This window comes from Bos indicus x Bos taurus, chromosome 10 (assembly GCF_003369695.1).
Source record: "Bos indicus x Bos taurus breed Angus x Brahman F1 hybrid chromosome 10, Bos_hybrid_MaternalHap_v2.0, whole genome shotgun sequence".
NCBI lineage: Eukaryota > Metazoa > Chordata > Mammalia > Artiodactyla > Bovidae > Bos > Bos indicus x Bos taurus.
Window position 1 is genome coordinate 32,111,338 of NC_040085.1, and position 19,772 is coordinate 32,131,109.

Below are 19,772 nucleotides of genomic sequence, written 5' to 3' on the forward strand. Positions count from 1 at the left end.
GATCACACAGGTCTGTGAAGAGTCTGTATAGTCACAGGGTGAAAAAAATTTTTTTTAAATCTTTAAAAACATCCAGGGCCATGAATGCATCTAACTATTTTCAAATAACTATCTCAGAACAAATCCCCATAACATTTATGAAAATTAAAAAAAAAAAATTCAGCACACAACAGTGTAAAATCATAATGTCTGGCATCCAAAGAGAAATTACCAGGGATACAAACAAGGAGAAATAACAATCAATAAAAACAGACTCAGAAATGGTGCAGATGATAAAATGGAGGACAAGAACTTTAAAAGAGCTAATACAAATATATTCAAGAAAATAGAGAAGAGTATTAAGCATGAGGAAAGAAATGGGGAGTTTTTTTTAAATGAACTTCTAGACATGAAAAGTATACATCTGAGATTTTTTTTAAATACACTGGATAAATAAAATAAAATAAAATACACTGGATAGGATTAATACCAGCTTAACCACTGTGAAAGAAAGGATTAGTGAAGCTGAAGGTAAAGAAAAATGAAACACACAAAATTAAATATACATAGAAAAAGACAGAAACTAAACAGGGCATCAATGCACAAAAGGATAACATCAAAAAGCCTAACATACATATAACTGGAATCCCTGAAAGAGAGAATAGTGAGGTTGTTTATACTTTTATTTTGGTGTGAGTTATTGCAACCATGTTATTGTATATAAAGTTTCTCTCCACTTTCAGTAAATATTTTAATTTCTGGATACATTTATTTGGCCCAAAGAGATTACAAGCTAAAACAAAACAAAACAAAACAAAACCTGAAGAAAAAAATGTCTGAAATTTTTCCAAATTTGAGGGAAACTATCAAACACACTAAACAAATCTTATTATTAAAGTTAAAAAATGGATGCTTTCAAGATAAAACTAAAGTGTAGACACAAATATACAAAGACTACACACGAGCTAAGCTTTTCAAAATATCTAATAATACTAACATAAACAACAGTAGTTAGTATCAAGAATAGGATAAACCCCATGATATTTTTTTTTAATGCTGTAGGTTTTAGTAAAAGCCTCTCTAAAGGGTTGGTAAAAAGAAATGAAGATGAATAACCCTATTTGCTGATAGCAAAAGAGAAGAAAAATTTAGTCACCACTCACACTTCAACTGTTCCTTCTAAACTTTCACAAGAGATAAATTATACTTCCAGCAATATGGACTCTCCCTGGGCGCATATATTCAAGAAAGCAAAATATCTATTAAAAGTGAAGAGAAGCTTTACAAGTCAGTTATGGTTACAATTACCTACAACAGAATAAAAGTGTCAACAACCTAGTTCTCCTCTCCCTGGCTACTGATACTAACAACACATAAACGAATTCTTCCCTTATAGAAAGTACAGTGTAACTTACATAACCAGGTTGTAAGGAAAACACTCAACAAGACCATTCCTTGGATAAAGTCTATTGTAACCAGACCAACCAAACAATGCATTGTCTATGATCCTCCCACTAAGGAAAAAAAAAATCAATAAAGAACCTTTTCTGTAGTGATCTTCATTATAATTAAAGTATATTAACTTCTTTTTAAAAATAGCAAAAAAAAATCAATAACCTTTTCTGTAGTGATCTTCATTATAATTAAAGTATATTAACTTTTTAAAAATAGCAAAACTATATATGTATATATATATGTGTGTGTATGTGTGTGTGTACTGAGGCAGAGAGGTTAATTAATCTAAGGTCCTATGACATGTTCTCACAGAGATGAGAAAGGATTCAGATCTCATCTTGATGCAAAATTAACAGTTTCATTCATTTAGTAAGCACTGAAGTTTGTGGCTATACTAACCTTATTTTATAAACCAAAAATTAGGAGCCAGCATATGATAAGGGATATTTTTTCTGATTTACAAATAAATTTATATATTTTAAAACTTACAAAGATATTCAACCTATATCCTAGTTACTTGTACATTTAATAACTTACCTATAAGCTGCTGGACTCTGGCTATAGAGAGACTCAATCTACCTGTAAGACCTCTTTCTTGTAACCATATACACCCTCCTACTGAAAGTGCCTACTCCTAACTTCTGATGTTCAAAGAGTGTGAAACATAACATAGGAATTCTGTCAGTACTTAAGCAATTGAGACCTGGGAAAACCCAAAGTTGAAACCCACACTGGAGGGAAGGGGTGGCCTCTTCAGGGCAAAAGTTTTCAAAGTGTCCTGGTGTCCGGAAAGGATTTGTCCAAAGCTGTTTCAGAAGTTGTATGAACGTTTAATTTGTATTAAATATCTTCATTTTAAAAAATTTATTTTAAATCATTTAACTGCTCATAGCTATAAAATATCCACTAACCTCTGCAACTGGTAGACTATGCAGAATAAACTGTGGTTGATAAAATAGAAGACTTTCCTGAATCACTTCCCAGACTGTAGGTTTGTCAGTTAATACATTTATGTGGCAGTCTGCATTTTCCCTTCACGATTCTTGGAACACTTGTAATTCCTTGTTCTACGATTGTCTCTTCCAACTGTACTGCAAATTCTAAAAGTGAGATAATTTCTGTCTTGTTCCGTGCTGAATCTCTAACCCCTACCACAGAAACATAGGAGATATTTAACAAATATTTAAATATTGCTGAGAGAAATATCAATAACCTCAGATATGCAGAAGAGACCACCCTTTTGGCAGAAAGTGAAGAAGTAAAGAGCCTCTTGATGAAAGAGAAAGTGGAGAGTGAAAAACCTGGCTTAAAACTCAACATTCAGAAATCTAAGATCATGGCATCCAGTCCCATCATTTCATGGCAAACAGATGAGGGAACAATGGAAACAGTGAAAGACTTAATTTTCTTGGGCTCCAAAATCACTGCAGGTAGTGACTGCAACCATGAAATTAAGACACTTGCTTCTTGGAAGAAAACCTATGACAAACCTAGACAGCGTATTAAAAAGCAGAGACGTGACTTTGCTGACAAAGGTCCATCTAGTCAAAGCTATGGTTTTTCCAGTAGTCATGTATGGATGTGAGAGTTGGACCATAAAGAAAGCTGAGCACCAAAGAATTGATGCTTTTGAACTGTGGTGTTGGAAAAGACTCTTGAGAGTCCCTTGGACTGCAAGGAGATCCAACCAGTTCATTCTAAAGGAAATCAGTCCTGAATATTCATTGGAAGGACTGATACTGAAGCTGAAACTCCAATACTTTGGCCACCTGATGCAAAGAACTGACTCATTGGAAAAGACCCTGATGCTGGGAAAGATTGAAGGTGGGAGGAGAAGAGGACAACAGAGGACGAGATGGTTGGATGGCATCACCGACTCGATGGATATGAGTTTGAGTGAGCTCCTGGAGCTGGTGATGGACAGGAAAGCCTGGCGTGCTGCAGTCCATGGGTCACAAAGAGTTGGACACAAGTGAGTGACTGAACTGAACTGCAATAGTTCTAAGGAGAGATACTGAAGATCAGAGAGGCTAAATTAAGGTGGTAGCAGTAGAAATGAAAGGGAGAGGGTTTGTGCAGGTAGAATCAGGGGGAAAAAAAGAAAAAAATTAATGAGATGTTTCAAACTGGGTGATTGAATAAATAGTGCCACCTTCATCTATATAATTAAAGAAGTTAAAACAGGGTTGACTTTGGTCTTGGACGGGTTGAATATTTTAAGTGCTAGACAAGTCCAGCAGAAATGAAGTCCTAATCTAGCTTACTACTTACCATACAATTTAGCTTCCAGATGATGTTTTCAAATCAAATTTCACGAGAAGCAAGGCTCATATTTTTCTCTTTAGTTATTCATTTCCCCCTCTATTTTCCTCCTCTCATCTCTGCATTAGTCACTGAAAAATACTGATAAAACTTTTTCTGAGAAATTTTAGAAAATGAGGCACCTAGCAGATTCAAGGAAAAAAGTTGAGGGCAAGGCTTTCCAAAATTAATCCATAACACACAACATAAATGGAACACTAAACGTTAGACCAATATTAGCAAAATACAGTATTTAGATGATCACATGGCTCAAACAAGATCAGAGAAACAACGCAAAATCATTTTTTTTAAAAAGGCAATTACATGGAACTTCAGAAAGATAAAAAAGAAATTAAAGTATAGAAATGATGATAAAAGCATTTCAGTAAAAACAGACATAATGGCAAATAAGTTTTCTAACACAAACATTAAAAAATACTGATTTTTATTTTCAATAGATGCAAATTCTCTAAAATAAATATCTAATATATACATGTATATATGTATAATATATAATAATGATACTTAAACATGGTTAGGTTATTTCTTGACAGCTTAACAAAGGGAGCTACAAAGCTATTACCTCCCATTTGTCAGAAGACACTACAACAACCCAGTGCTTTTTCTTCTTTTTTAATTTTTACTGGCATATAGTTAGATTCCATCCTGGGATCAGGAAGAGCCCCTGGAGAAGGAAATGGCAATCCACGCCAGTATTATTGCCTGGGAAATCCCATGAACGAAGAAGCCTGGCAAGCTATAGTCCTTGCAGTTGCGAAGAGTCGGACATAATTGAGCGACTAAACAACACAGCTGATGTGCAGTGTTGCCCTAGCTTCAGGTGTACAGCCAAGTGACTCAATTATACATATATCCACTTTTTACAAGCTTTTCCCATGTAGGACATTACAGAGTATTGAGGTTCTTTTCAAAGAACACTTAATTTTTTACCTTGGGAAGATCTACTCTAACTGAAGTGAAATTCAATAGCTTAATACAATAAAAAGCAGCTATCAACATTCCAAACACCAAGGATCTTATATACAAATGTTAAAGAAAAAAAAAAAATCACAGAAAAAATCCAAATGCTAACAAAACTTGACATGTATTATGACTCAATTAATACTAAGAACACTTAAAATATTAACCACACAGACAAGAATCATTATGCTTAACTTAGTCATATACCATAAATGAAAATATACCAAGAAGTCTGCTTAAAAATCACTTGTTTAAAAGAAATTTTCTGACAAAACTGATGTTGATGTTATATAAAAAATATAATTTCAATCTGTATTTTAAACTTACAACCAAGGATCACAAGATATTGAGGAAACTTGTGAGTGGTTATATGTGTTGGAATTATGCTCAAAATTCAGCTCTAAAATTCCAAACTTTTTTCATATAGACCTGAAAGCTCTTTTATCAAATATGGAAATATGATATTTAACCTAAAAGCACTGAGTATTTACAGCACAAAAGCTATAAAAGAAAAAAAAAAAGTTTTTTTAAATAGAAAGATTCTATTCACTGAAGCCTGAGGGGGGAAAATCTTCCCCATCACAACTATTGTTTACAATATACTGAATAACAACAACAACAAAATGACAACGAAGTAAAACAGTATAAACGTTTAATTTCATATTTCAAAACCTATAAATATTAAAAATGTCCCACCATATTAAATACTTACCAAATAAACTGATATAGTTCCAGCTATATTTTGAATGTTTCTCAAAAACCTCAAAAATAGCAAAGAAAGAAACACATGACTCTAGTAATTTTGAGTAACATGCACTCAAACTGTAAAGAATTCCACATATCTATAAAAGAATTTTTCTATTAGAGATTTTTTTAAATGGGAAAGGAAGCTATACTGTCCATTAGTTCTCAAATGCTTTTTCATTTGCTAATCAATTCATCTGTCACTAGTTCAGTAATGCTCAAACATTTTCTCTTGTTTTATACTATTTTTTGTTTTTTCAGACAACAAACATTTATCATGAGGATTAGGAATCTTATAGTATCTTAGTTGGGTGGTTCCAGCTCACAGTCTGTCCTGAATTGAAGCAAATCATCATTACTTTAAGATACAAAACTTATAAAGTATTGCCTGCTCCCCCCATCACCACCAAAGTTAAATTCCATGTCATAGCATACTGAACTCTGTAATATTTATTTACAATGAGAAAACCACAAACTAGCACTGTCACATTTTGGTGCATTTTTTTTTAACGTAAAATACCCTCAAAAGTTTTTTGTATTATATTCGCTTCACTAAAGCAAATGAGCCTTAATCTCATGAAGATTTCCTGAGGCATTAAAATAAGTATTTAAAAGGAAGTCAAAAAAAGACACAAAAACCTGAAGTTATATATAGTACAATAAAGAATTTCCGATATTATGTATCAGCTATAGTATAAGATACACTATCCTTAGCCTCCTGCTGCTGCTGCTAAGTCGCTTCAGTCGTGTCTGATTCTGTGTGACCCCATAGATGGCAGCCCACCAGGCTTCCCCGTGCCTGGGATTCTCCAGGCAAGAACACTGGAGTGGGTTGCCATTTCCTTCTCCTACTGAATATCAAATTTATTTCAACTTAATATTACAAATTAATGATGCTAGGGACTTCAATTTCTTTTATGTGTCTAAAACTAAAAAAAGAAAAATCATTTTGTAACATAAAGGAAAAGTTACTAGAAAAACTTTCTTTTATAACCATGCTTCAAACATCCCTTTTAGTGCCTAGACAAAAATGTATCACCTGGAAAACAAAAGCTTCTAAATTAGACACTCCTCTCAGTATGTTTTCAACTTCAAAAGAGCACAAAACATCATCCAAGTCCATACACTTGTTAATCTGAAAAAATTTTAGAGTTGAGATGAATTCTTCAAGATCTGTCATGATTACTGCTTTATTAAAAAAAAAGCATTCAGCTTTAAAATAAATCGCCCATCATCCTTTCCCTGAAAAATGAACGTTACTCTATTCCATTCAGCCAAAAGAAAACAGCAAATATATCTTTGTGGTCTAGCTTAGCAAATCAGTATTTAGAAATCTGTTATTAATGGATCAGAACCAAACACTGTAACAAAATACACTGAGTTGGATCCTCCGTGTGTCTGCAGGTGCACATTCATAATATCATGATCCTCACATATGTGTTAAAAACTTAATTGTTACTTAATACCAAAGCATCTTTACATAATACATAGGTTATTATAAAACTGCCCTCTTTAATGTTCAAAAAAAGAACAATTTCTAAAGTGAAGGATGAGAAGAGTAATACCAGATTGCCGCCACCTATCAACTTTAATTCAAAGCAAAGCACAACTCAATGTCATTTATACCTCTAAGGCAGCCACGACTAAAACAAAATTAAGTTCACTGTGGATAAAGTATCCTGGCATCCCACTGGATTATTTACTTCTGATTTGATAGTAAGTATGTGTGGAGTCTTTTGTCCTTCCTGCAACATTCCAGGATGTCAACACCATCTTAGTCAAAGGAAATGAGGAGCAAATCCCTCAGGTCTACCTGGCACCCTAAGTATCAGAAAGTCATGGCTTCCACGGTCGTTACTACACAACAAACAGATTCTATAGTCCCGTGCCCCCTTCTATTAGATCTGGGAAAGCGGGGTGGGAAAGAAGTGTTTAGTATATCCTGAGAATCCTCTGTGTTCAGTCCTGGTACCCGAAGCAGCATGAATACAAGTGGTATGTGGGTCACGCACAGAGAGAGAAACAGAACGAAGCTTTGTGACCCTCCAAGTTCAGTGAAGACACCAAAAGCCTCTGGGGATACGGGACACAACCCTCCGGAGAAACCGGGGAGAAGCAGACGGTCTCCAAGTTGGAGTGACTGAGTCTGGCACAAGCCCAGGGCGTGGGTAGCGACCGAGGAGTCTCCGGTTTCCCTCCCCTCTACACCACGGTCCGTCACTGGGCAAGGGGTGCGGCCGGAGGAGGGGGTCAGGACCGAGAGAGGGCGGGGCTCCCCCAGCGGCGTCCTGGGGGGGTCGCGGGGGGTGTGTCCTACCTGGGCCGCGGCGGTCGCAGGGATTTCGGAAGGAGGGCTCGGGTCCAGCTCAGAGCCGGGACCTGCAGCGGTCAACCCTCAGCAGGCGGGACGGCCGCCGCCTGCCCATCCCCCGCCGCCAACTGCGGCGGGACCGGAGCGCGGCTTCGAGGGCCGGCCGGCTGGGTAGTCCCCTCGGGTACCGTCCGCGATTACTGGCGGCGGCGGCGGCTGCTGCTGTTACTGCTGCTGCTGGCCGCCCCCAGCCGCTGTGCTTGTGCCAGCCTCTGCTCCTCCTCCTGCCGCCGCCGCCGCCGCCTGGTCCCCACCGCTCCCATCGCCGCTGCGGCGACTACTGCAGCGCCCGCTGACCCGACCCGACGTTATTCTCCCCCTTCGCAACCCAGCACAGCCTAGCCCACCTGCCCTGCCAGTGCGCACGCCCACCTCTCCGCCACAGGTGCTGATTGGAGAGCACGTCCCAAGCCCGCCAAGTCGGTTGGCTGGTCCCATTGCCTATCACGAAAGGGGCGGAGAGTCAGGCAAGGAGCGTCTCCGCCCCCCACCGGAGAATTGCCGCTATCTTCAGGTTTGCCTGAGAGGGCGAGTTACCGGGAAAGGAGCATCACAAAGGCAGCGCGCGTGCGCGCGGGAATTCTGGTACTTGTAGTTCCAGCGGCAGCCGCAACTGCCCGCTCGTCCCGAGCAGCGAAGTAGGGCTTCTGAGACTGGTGGTTGGCGCATAGTGGCGTCGTCCTAGCTCAGCAGTTATCTTGGTTATAGACACAGAGTTATGACGCCAGGGTTGGTTTTTTCGGAGGAAGATCGGAAATGCTTTGTCACGATACGAATTTACACACGCCGAGGAGTTCGGTCGCGAAGGGCCCCAAATCTTGAGGCCCTGCCTTGCCACCTCCTCAGAAACCTCGGTGCCAGGATCTGGCAAATTGGCTCTGTCCCCAGAACAGCCTAACATGAAGCTATTCACCGGTGTGTACTGGGAACAGGCCTAAAAGTGTAAGGAAGAAAGGAGACCGAGACCGCCAGAAAGGAGTCAGCCTGGAGCCCGGCGTATCCTTACGGTTTTCACATTCATGAAGAATAAGATTTCACTCCCTTTTTGGGAAACACCCCCAGTGAAGGGTTTAATGAGCACCCCCCGTGAGGTGTCCAGTATGGGCTTCTTGGGGACACTGCGGGAGTCCCACTAAGACTTTAAAAGAAAAGCGAGAAGGGCGGAGCGAAGAGGGAGGCTGTGTGGGCTAATTTGTCTTTGGTGTATCAAGCTCTTTGGTAAAGAGGAAACCTTATGATAAAACCCCTCTGCCATCCTTACCCACCAATCTACAGAAGAAAAAGCTCAAAGAGGTTAACAGCTTTCCTAGAACTATAAAACTAATTAGTGGAAGAACCAAACTCCAATCTCATAAACTCCCGTGTCCAGTGCTGTTTTTACTTAATAATCACAGTCATTCCTGGGAGTCTGAAATCCCATGGACTGAAAAGATTGTGATGAATTCTTAGCTTCATTTTACTTTAAATCTTTTTATTTCCTCAAGTGACCTTATGATTAAAGTTGATTAAGAATATAAAATGGTTAAATATGAATCCTATATTCAGTCTCATAACTATTATTGAATCCGTTTCTTGTTCAGGAAATGCCATAGCCTCTCGACATTCTTTGAAAAACAGCAGGCACTTCTGTCATGTCTAGATCCTTGGATAAAAAGCAGGACAAAATGTACATTAAAGGCAATTGATGATGCAGCTCTCTTGTTCTATTCAAACTTTAAGAAGTTGCCAAATTGTTTTCTTTCCACTGATTGAAACCACAAGTTGCTTTTTCCGTTACTTTGTCTCACAGAATATAGTTCACTTCAGGGTATTGTCAGGGCAAGTAATTTGAATTGGAAAGGATCAGTGTTTCTGTAAATAATTTTCTTTAATTTTAAAGATGTTTATAGGGGAAAACAAAGTCCAGATTCATTGAAATTATGGATAGCAGGATTTCAAATAGCTATTCTCCATTTGAAGAGAATATTTTTCACTCATTTTGCAAATATAGTGTGTCCTCTTCAAGCTACCCAGATATAATCTCTGCTATCATAGATAAGGGTTTTAGTGAATTTATTCATAGAACTATTGTTTATTTTGAATGAGTTAGTAGATACAGCTGGGTTCTCCAAACGTTGGAACGATGATTATTCTTCTGATATCTTATGACCAACTCTCATTTGCAAATCCATGAAGGATAAGAAAAATAGAAGTCTGTGAGAAAGCAGTCCAGCAGCTGTATCTAAAGAGTTGAAGAGGAAAAAAAAGGTGCAGTGTAAAGGGAAGTGCTGTATGATAAATTTCTTGAGAATAAGACAACAGTATATTTCAGAGTGGAGCTTCCCAGGTGGTGCAGTGGTAAAGAATCAACCTGCCAGTGCAGGAGACACAAGAGATGTGGGTTCGATCTCTGGGTCTGGAAGATCCCCTGGAGTAGGAAATGGCAACCTGCTCCAGTGTTCTTGCTTGGAGAATTCCATGGACCGAGGAGCCTGGCAGGCTACAGTCCAAGGGGTCGCAAGGAGCCAGACTCGACTGAGCACCAGCACTATGTAGCAGACTAGGAAGTATAACAATGAATATTATTATACTGAGAGTATATATTATAGTGAGAGCTAATGCCACAGGTATAGGAATTCCCAAGGAAAATGGCTTCCCAGGCCTCTTTTTTTTTCCTTGGTCTTTTCCATTTGAGAATGATTGGTATGTTCCAAGAGATATTTGTTTAGTTAGGATAAATGGCAAGGTAATATATTATTCAAGAGCTGGTACAAGAACTCAGGAATCTCCTTTTGAGATACATGTATCTCATATATATATTACAAAATAAATAAATGTGGTAGCCAGCCTCTAAGATGGCCCCCAATGATCAATGCCTCCTGGTATCTTTACCTTTGTATAGTCTCTCCCATGCGGAATTGGGCTGCCTCATTTAACCAATAGGGTTTTTCAGAAATTGTGTAAATTCCAGGTCTAGGTCATAAAATACTTTGCAACTTCCACTTTTTTTTTTTTTTTTGCCACTTTATTTTTTTAATTGAAGGATTTTGCTTTATAGAATTTTATGGTTTCTGTCATACATCAACAAGAATCAGCCATAAGTACACCCATGTCCCCTCTATACTGAACTTCCCTTCCCTCTCCTGCCCCATCCCACTCTTCTAGATTGTCACAGAGCCCCTGTTTGAGTTCCCTGAGGCATATGGCAAGTTCCCATTGGCTATCTATTTTACATGTGGAATTGTAAGTTTCCTTGTTACCCTCTCCATGGATCTCACTCTCTCCTTCCCTCCTTTCCCCTGGAGTCCATAGGTCTGTGCTCTATGTCTGTTTCCCCATTACTGCCCTGAAGATAAATTCATCAGTACCATCTTTCTAGATTCTATATATATGCATCAGTATATGGTATTTATATTTCTCTTTCTGACTTACTTTGCAACTTCCACTTTATGCTCTCTTGGATCATTCACTTAGAGGAAAGCCAGTGCTATAATATGAGGACTCTTAAGCAGCCACTTGGAGCAGCTCGCTATCTGGCAAGGAACTCAGGCATTACACCAATAATCAGCACCAATTTGCCAACCATCTTAGTGAACTGTTCTTGGAAACAGATACTCCAGACCCAGCCAAGCCTTCAGATGACGGCAGGCTTAGCTGGCCTTTTGATTACCCCACTGTGAGATACTTCAGCCAGAACCACTCAACTAAGCCACACCCAAAATCCAGAACCACAGAAAGGATGTGATACAATAAATGTTTGCTGTTGTTTTAAGCACTAAGTTTTGGAGGCAATTCACCATGCAGGTGGGTTCTTTACCACGAATGCTACCTGGGAAGCCCAACTAATATAGTAAGACTGACAAAAATATGGCAGAGAAGAACGACTCAAATCTAGAGATGTGTGCTCTGGATATCTGAGCCTGAAACAATGAGACTCTGATTCTAGGATTAGCCTTAGAGTGTATTCTAGGATAATGAGCAAAGTTCAGATTTATACTGAGTTCCCCACAGAACATAAAACCTCTTTCAACACAGCTTCTTTTCTCCTGCACAGAATAAATAACATACTTTATTCTTTACCTTTATTTGTGGCTTCCTCTACCCATATTTAAATATCCACTGATTTACTACTTGTTAAGCTTCCTCTAAATCTGAACAGGAAATAAGTCTAGTTATTTACAGTTTGTACAATACCACAGTGAACCAGTGTGCAATTCAAGGAAAAGAGACCACATACCTTTTGCTTTCCCACTCTCTTCTAAAATAAATCTCATATTGTATGCATGTATGCATGCTTAGTCACTTAATTGTGTCCTACTCTTTGCAACCCTGTGGTCAGAGGTACACTAGGTTCCTCTGTCCATGGGATTCTTCAGGCAAGAATACTGAAGTGGGTTGCCATTCTCTTCTCCAAGGGATCTTCCTGACCCAGGATCGAACCCTGGTCTCCTGCATTGCAAGCGGATTCTTTACTGTCTGAGCCATCAGGGAAGCTCCTCATGTTGTATACCTGAAACTAGTAATATATGAATTATGTTTCAATTTTTTAAAATCTCATAATTGTACACTTTAAATGAGTAGATTGTATGGCATGTGAATTACAGTCATCTCTTGGTATTCCTGGAGAATTGGTTCCAGACCACCACTCCTCCTGTAGGGGATCCCTCCTGTAGGTCCTCCTTGCAGATACCCAAATCCAAGGATACTCAAGTCCTTTATATAAAATGGCATAGTAGGAACTAACAGTGTTGTAGATAAATTATATTTCAAACAAAATCATAGAGATCAGTTTGTGGTTACCAGAAGCAAGATGGTGGGGAGGGGAAAATGAAGGCAGTCAAAAAATACAAGCTTCCATTTATAAGATAAATAAGTTCTAGAGATGCAATGTACAACATGATAAATATAATTAACACTGCTTTTTAAAAATGTTTTTTGCTTTCTTGTCTTTTAGGCTGTGCATTATATATGAAAGTTGTTAAGGGGGTAAATCCTAAGAGTACGCATCACAAAGAAATTTTTTTTTCTATTTTGTATCTATATGAGATGACGGGTGTTCATTAAACTTGCGATAATCCTTTCATGGTGTAAGTAAGCCAAATCATTATGCTGTGCACCTTAAACTTGTATAGTGCTGTGTGTCAATTATATTTCAATACAACTGGAAGAAGAAAAGCAAACAGCGTAGTACTTGCATATAACCCTCCCATATACTTTAAATCATCTCTAGATTACTTATAATACCTAACAGAATATAAATACTCTTTGAACAGTAGTATGGCATGCAGAAAATTCCAATTTTGCTTTTGGAACTTTCTGAAATTTTCAATCCATGGTTGGTTGAATCCATATATGCAGCACCCAAGGATACAGAGGCCCAAGGCACTGACAGTGGATCTCAATAAAGCTGTTTTTAAAAACTCTCCATGGTCTTTTGAAATGTGAAGCTAGTAGTGGACTGGTGCTCAAGCATTTCCACAAACCAGCAAACAATCCTGTTTTCTAAATTCGTCGTCAATCTAACCAGTTACTATTTGAATGTTACTTAATCCACTAAACAAAAAATTTTAAAAGCCAATCAATGCCAACTGCTCTGCTATGCACTGGAAAAACACATATGAATAAACAGTCTTTGTCCTTAAGAGTTTCAGAGTGCATTAGCAAATATGCAAATCCTATTGCAATGCACCGTAATAACTATTAGAGGTATATTATGTAGGCTACAAAGGTGCTCTAGAACAGGGGTCAGCAAACTATAGGCAGCAGGCCACATCTGGGAGGGTCCTCTGAGAGCTTGACCTCCTTAAGCCAATTTCAGCAGCATGCTCATTTTGACAGAAATACATCATTCACATTAAATACACTTCTTCAAGTGTTTGCATTTTTGAAAACTTCATCCTTTATTTTGCTGTGAGGGGTTATTTCTAATTAAAGAAATTTCAAAGAAAAAGGAACCAGTAAGAAAAAAATGGCAGGGGAGGGGACACAGGTAGGCAAAGTAATCTCAGTTTTGGATATATTAGTCTACTGTCTTTTAACCTGTTGGTGTTTGGTGTTTGGTGATCATTAAAATAGACCATAATATTAGGGAAGACTGACACTCATTGATTGAAATTAGTAAAGTTAGAAAAGAAACTAAAAGTTAATTTGCAATTATAAAAGTAATTCTAATCATAGTTATTTCTTGATCAACTTCCTATTTATGCCTAACTTTTATGGAATACAAAACAACAAACCACTAAATGTTAAAATCTAACTTTTTACAAATTGGGTCCTACTAGAACAGTAAATTCTCTACATTTTTGCTCAGTCTTTTAGGTTTTCACTTTGTTTCAAAGTCATCAATTAACAAAGCATCGTTCAGTTCAGTTGCTCAGTCGTGTCCGACTCTTTGCGACCCCATGAATCGCAGCACCCCAGGCCTCCCTGTCCATCACCAACTCCCGGAGTTCACTCAGACTCATGTCCATCGAGTTGGTCATGCTGTCCAGCCATCTCATCCTCTGTCCTCTTCTCCCCCTGCCCCTAATCTCTCCCAGCATCAGAGTCTTTTCCAATGAGTCAACTCTTCGCATGAGGTGGCCAAAGTATTGGAGTTTCAGTTTTAGCATCAGTCCTTCCAATGAACACCCAGGACTGGTTGGATCTCCTTGCAGTCCAAGGGACTCTCAAGAGTCTTCTCCAACACCACAGTTCAAAAGCATCAATTCTTTGGCACTCAGCTTTCTTCACAGTCCAACTCTCACATCCATACATGACCACTGGAAAAACCATAGCCTTGATTAGATGGACCTTTGTTGGCAAAGTAATGTCTCTGCTTTTGAATATGCTGTCTAGGTTGGTCATAACTTTCCTTCCAAGGAGTAAGCGTCTTTTAATTTCATGACTGCAATCGCCATCTGCAGTGATTTTGGAGCCCCCCAAAATAAAGTCAGCCACTGTTTCCACTGTTTCCCCATCTATTTCCCATGAAGTGATGGGGCCAGATGCCATGATCTTCGTTTTCTGAATGTCGAGCTTTAAGCCAACTTTTTCACTCTCCTCTTTCACTTTCATCAAGAGGATTTTTATTGGATACTCACAATTTTTAAATGAGAAAGTGGTGAGGTGATGTGATTCCTGATCTGTGTCTGCAACAGTCTGGAAAATGAGTGATTTTCAATCTAGTTCAGCGATTAGCAGCTCCAAAAGCTGAATGGCTTTCTGTGATTTAAAGTAGAATAACTGACTGGCAATGCTAATAGCGCACCCTAGTGGCCATAGTATTCCACTGCCAGCTGTATTGGAATAGAACAGGCTCTTCTATTTTGTCTTATTAATCAAAGCTGACTATCCAGTGGGTAGGGATTTATATAATTTTTAGAAATCAGATGATATAAATATGATCTTTAAAAATATATTTCTTGTGGTTTTACTTGGATATTTAATGTTCTACAAAATAAATCTGCAGATGACAAGTGAAACGTCCAGAAATTTAGTGGGTAGTACATCAAGGTAAAAGCTGACTTAAAACACAACATTAAAAAACTAAGGTCATGGTATCTGGTCCCATCACTTCATGGCAAATAGAAGGGGGAAAAGTGGAAGCAGAGGCAAATTTTATTTTCCTGGGTGCCAAAATCACTGCAGATGGTGACTGCAGCCATGAAATTAAAAAACATTTGCTCCTTGGAAGCAAAACTATGACAGATTCAGACAGCATATTAAAAAACAGAGTCAACACTTTGCTGACAAAGGTCCACCTAGTCAAAGCTATAATTTTTCCAGTAGTCATGTATGGATTTGAGAGTTGGACCATAGAGAAGGCTGAGCACCAAAGAATTGATGCTTTTGAATTGTGGTGAAGAAGACTGAGAGTCTGTTGAAATCCAAGATCAAATGGGTCAATCCTAAGGAAATCAGTCCTGAATATTCATTGGAGGGATTGATGCTGAAGCTGAAACTCCAATACTTCAGCCACCTGATGGGAAGAGCTGACTGATGGAAAAGACCCTGATGCTGGGAAAGATCGAAGGCCAAAGGTGAAGGGGGCAGCAGAAGGTGAGATTGCTAGACAGCATCACCAACTAGACAGACATGAATTTGAGCAAACTCTGGGAGATGAGTGAAGGACAGGGGAGCCTGGCATGTTATAGTCCACGGGGTTGCAAAGAGTCAGACACAACATAGTGACTGGACAATGACAACAAGAGATAATTTACTTTTTTCAGTTCATCTATATTGTTTATCGAGGACCACATCAACTATTACAATTTAGCTAACTAGTTCCAGCAGCTGCCACAAACAACTTGTGACCGCCCCTGACTGAGGCTTGTTTGTAGGAAAATAAATTCCAGTAACTGATTTTGCATTCATTGAATTGCATTATTTTCATTTTATATTTTACACTGAGCCTGATAGGTTCATTTGTTTCAAGTCATTTTTGTTAACAGTTTGATAACATTTATTATAAAATTCTTTTTAGTGTCTTCTGGAGATGAATTTCCCCTAAAGGAAATGTCTATCCTCAAAATGACTTAATATGTGCATTTTTTAATTGATTGGCTTATTAAAATCACATTTGATTGCACTAAATGCAGACAGACATATTTTATCTTTTAAAAATCAATTATTCTCCATTTCGACTGCCACTCTCCTTCTTAGGAGAAGAAGAAATATCTACATTATTTCAGCTGAGGCTCCTAGCCGGTCTTCTTTCCAGTCTTCGCAGTGTCTTGTTTTTTCCACAGGGTAGCCAGAGAGCTCTTTCTAACTGCAAATCTGATCACATTATTCTTCATCTATGAAAACAATATTAGTGATTTCCTCATTGCCCTGAGTATCACTTACAAAGCTTTTTTATGATCAATTTTCACTCTTGTTATTAAGTAACCACACTCTATTCTCCCATCCATTTAGTAAAAAAAGAAATAAAGTATAAATACTGGAAGAGAAAAGAAAAAATGTTTATTACCTACATAGTAAATATCAAATACATCTAAAGGAAAATATTAAAATTAATGATATTAAAAATGATACAAATTATTTATAAAACACATGGAACGCACTGAATCAGAAACCTTTATATGTTGCTGTGTTTCTAACAGGAAGAATACTTAGAATTCGGGAATCAAGCAGTCACTCCAACTCACATCTTAAGTGACTCCCTAGAGAATTCTGTGCTTTCTGTCCTTGCAATTCTGGGCTCTTCACAGTTAGATGTCTTGGTCCCCAGCAGTGTTTCACTCTTGCCAGGGGACACAGCAAGGGTCCTTCTAAACTATAAACTATGGCTGTGGTCTTTTGGACTGCATGCAACTAGCAAGCGAGTAAAGGAGTTGCCATTTTGGCAGGGGCAGTTGACCTGGATGAGCAGAAGGTAGGGCAGCTCTTGGGTTAAGGAGAAGGAACACGTGTGGAATTTAGATGATCTACTTGGACACTTCTGGGTACTCCCTTGCCCAGTTGTGACTGAATGAATGGCTTAGTGCAACAACTTAAACCTTTTTTGCTCCCAAATCTCGGTATCTGCTTACTGTAGGACCTAACCAACACGCTGATTATGTTGTTTAGGTCTGCTATATTCTTCTTAATTCTTTGTCCACTTTATCTAGGATCGTGAGATGTTTGTTAAAGTCTCCTTTATTAATGTGTCTACTCATCCTTTTATATCCTGTAGTTTTGCTTTAGGAAAGTTGCTGTTCTACTACAAGATATCCTCAGCCTGCACAGTTCCCACATGCAAGATTTTCCAGTTACCATGTTTTAATTTATTAAAATTAGTCCTCAACAAAACGGTTCAAATTTCACTTATGATGGTATATAACTGAGTAATTTCATAAAGTGCAAATTACATGGCTATTCAATCCACAAATCATTAAATAACAGATGTGTGTCAATGATCAGTGACCAATTCTGTAACTTCTTTCAGAGTTTGCTGGTGATTGGACATTACAAATCTGTTGTTCAGCTCAGTGATGGAAGGCAAAGCATATAGTTGTGTTGTCTCCTTGTCTCCCAGTAATAAATCCATTTGAAATTTTAAGAAAATGGACAACCAAAACAGGGAATGGCCAACAAAGATAAAAATGCAGCAAAGAGACGAAAGTGATAATGCTGGAAGTGAAATTCGAGTCAAATCTAGATGTTTTATAAGTTATACTGGAGTTATAGAAGTAATAGTTAACTATGGAATTTGAGAGACTACTGCTACTTGAGAGATTGTGTGTCAGAAGCTAGTGAAGGCAAACTTCAAAATATATATATTTTATGTGGTTATGTGGTTAATATATATATGTGTGGTTATGACGAATGTTCTGGAAGGAACACCAAAAATCTTCACACTAAAGGAACTCTTGGAAGTATTTCACGGCTTTGGAACACAACAGGGTAAAACTCTGGAAGCTGATCCAAACTTAGAAATGTGACAATTTGCCAATGCCTAGAAAAGATGCTCACTTTGTATCATCATAAGTTATACAAAGAGAAGGCAGGCATGCTTGTTATTTTCTTGTAAGTTTTAGAAAAAAACACTTTAATTTTCAATGTTTCTAATGTTATAAACTACATTGCACTACATAAATATTATTTTTACTATTTTCATTTCCCAATACTTTTACTATTGACAGTTAAGAGTTTGTTTTGACCAAAAAATTTTAAGGCCATAGAACAACTGTACCTTTCCCATTGATTACTAAGATTGCTTTCTATGGTTCCAGCTTACATGACCATATATGCAGTAATTCATTACTGTACAAAGTAAGGACTGCCTGTATTTGGTCCCAATTCTCCACATCCTCACCAACACATTATCTGTCTTTATCTTTAAAAGACAGCCATTCTTGTGGGTATGTAGCAATACTTCATTGTGATTTTGATTTGCGTTTCCCTAATGACTTGGTGATGGACAGGGAGGCCTGGCGTGCTGCGGTTCATTGGGTCACAAAGAGTTGGACATGACTGAGCGACTGAACTGAATGACTAATGCACCTTTTTTCATGAACTTATTGGCAATTTACATGTACATCTTCTTTGGGGAGAAAAATCTATTCAAATCTTTTGCCCATTTTAAAATTAGGTTCATCTCTTTAATGTTCATCTGACTCTGTTAGCTCATCCAATTTTTTAAAAAATAGGTGAGCTTTGTCTTAGTGACTCGGAGGTAGTCAGCGGCTTCAGAATGAAGCTGAACATCTCTTTCCCTGCCACTGGCTGCCAGAAACTCATTGAAATGGATGATGAATTAAAACTTCGTACCTCTTATGAGAAGCATGTTGCCACAGAAGTTGCTGCTCACACTCTGGGTGAAGAATGGAAGGGTTATACATGGGCCAAATCAGTGGTGGGAATGACAAACAGGGTTTCTCCATGAAGCAGGGTGTCTTGACCCATGGCTGAGTCCACCTGCTACTAAGTTAGGGACATTCCTATTATAGGCCAAGGAGGACTAGAGAAAGAAAGCACAAATCTGTATGAAGTTGCATTGTGGAAGCCAATCTGAGTGTTCTCAATCTGGTCATCGTGAAAAAAGGGACAAGGATATTCCTGGACTCACTGATGTTACTGTGCCTCACTGCCTGGGGCCAAAGAAGCTAGTGGAATCTGCAAACTTTTCAGTCTCTCCAAAGAAGATGATGTCTGTCAGTATGTGTTGAGAAAGCCCCTAAACAAAGAAGGTAAAATTATTTACTGATAAAGAGTATATGGTCAAAAAGTTTGGAGACAATTACACAAAATGCCTATGTGTTTTAAAGAGTTTGTCGGGGCTGACAAATATAACTTTTAGCTAGAGCTCCATTCTAGGTATAGTTTTTTATACTTCAAACCCAAATCCCCAAACATGAGAAGTCCCTTTCTTTCTTTTTAAATATACACATATAAGATATTTTATTTCAAAAAGCACAGAACATTATACAAGTTTTAAATTTACATTTTGCAATAAAAGATATCAATATATGCATTATTTGTATAACTTCATCATGGA

General features: G+C 38.2%; 1 protein-coding gene and 1 pseudogene across 5 annotated transcripts in view; one reads left to right on the forward strand and one right to left on the reverse strand.

The window, feature by feature from the left end:
* Positions 1–8,165, reverse strand: part of TTBK2 (tau tubulin kinase 2) — a 134,631-nt gene extending 126,466 nt beyond the window's left edge. Inside the window, exons 1-2 of one of the 5 annotated variants that reach the window (XM_027553663.1) lie at positions 7,778–8,165; positions 3,706–3,827 (exon numbers count right to left, since the gene is read on the reverse strand). The gene's annotated coding sequence lies outside the window, so the exon portion shown is untranslated. Of the gene's footprint in view, positions 1–3,705; positions 4,104–7,777 lie in introns of those variants that run through there. The other 4 variants (XM_027553662.1, XM_027553664.1, XM_027553665.1 and 1 more) reach the window with 4 other exon arrangements.
* A 9,249-nt stretch (positions 8,166–17,414) lies between these two features.
* Positions 17,415–19,501, forward strand: LOC113900162 (annotated as a pseudogene).
* The last annotated feature ends 271 nt before the right edge of the window (positions 19,502–19,772 follow it).